We start from the raw sequence: 1203 nt of genomic DNA on the forward strand, positions 1-1203 counted from the left end.
GAGACCTAGCAGGGATGAAGTTTCAGTCTAGCTCCAGTTGGGTTTCTGTGTCTCGTTCCCAGAGTGTGGGTGTCTTCAGCAACATGGTTCCACCATCTAGTTCTGCGAGACAAAGGCAAGGGGCTGTGCAGTGTTAGGGAGCCTCTGCAGGCCCTCTCGCTCACGGGAGCTATCCCTCACTCAACACGGGAATGTTGGGCTGAAAACCAGTAACTTCTGGGGCAGTGCTGACCCCACTAATGTGGAGTCCTTTCAAGTATCTCCTTTAAAAAACAAGGTTAGGTTATAACGGAGTGGGTTTCTATTCTATGGTCTTTTTTTTTTTTTTTTCTTCATATATTCTTAATTTTGATTTTTTTTCCTTTTGGTATTCTTTTATAAGATTTATTTATTTATTGTTTATGAGTGCTCTGTCTGCAGAAGAGGGCATCAGATCACATCATAGGTGGCTTGTGGTTGCTGGGACTTGACCTCAGGACCTCTGGAAGAGCAGGCAGCGCTCTTAACCACTGAGCCATCGCTCCAGCCCCCCTTTTGGTTTTCAAGACAGGGTTTCTCTATATAGTTTTGGCTGTCCTGGACTGGCTTTGTAGACCAGGCTGGCCTCAAACTCACAGAGATCCACCTGCCTCTGTCTCTCTAGTGCTGGGATCACAGGCTTGCAGCACCATGTCGGCTGTGGTTGACTTTCTTTTAACTCCCTTTTCCCCTACTTTTATCCCCTTCTACTTTCATGTAAAAAAACAAAAACAAAAACAAAAAAACATGGAACACTCATGAATTTGTGTGTCATCCTTGTGCAGGGGCCACTCTGATCTTTGTTCTGTTCCAACTTTACTGTTTGTGCTGCAGAGGCGGTGTGGAAATGGGTTTTACTGTGAGGTTTAGGCACCTTAGAAAGCAGCTACACTATGGATCTTGGAATTTGCACAAGTCTTTGCTTCAAAGCCCTCTTCTGGTCTCCAAATGGTCTACAGCAAGAAACACGAGAGTTCACCAGAGTCCGTGGCCCCTCTGCTCCCCTCCCCCCCTTTTTTTTGGGTGGAGGGGGTGGGTTTGGTCACATCCTTGAGGGCTGCTTTTGGTCTGGGAGACAGGGGTTCACTATACTGCCTTGGCTGGCTTGGGTTTGCTGTAGATCAGGCTAGCCTCAAATTCGTCTGCCTGTCTCTAACTCTTGATTAACTGGGATTAAAGGCAAGT

General features: G+C 46.7%; 1 pseudogene; it reads right to left on the reverse strand.

Moving 5' to 3' along the window:
- Nucleotides 1–758: 758 nt before the first annotated feature.
- On the reverse strand, nucleotides 759–858 carry LOC127187341 (uncharacterized; annotated as a pseudogene).
- Nucleotides 859–1203: the final 345 nt, after the last annotated feature.

The sequence above is a fragment of the Acomys russatus genome, chromosome 3 (assembly GCF_903995435.1).
Source record: "Acomys russatus chromosome 3, mAcoRus1.1, whole genome shotgun sequence".
NCBI lineage: Eukaryota > Metazoa > Chordata > Mammalia > Rodentia > Muridae > Acomys > Acomys russatus.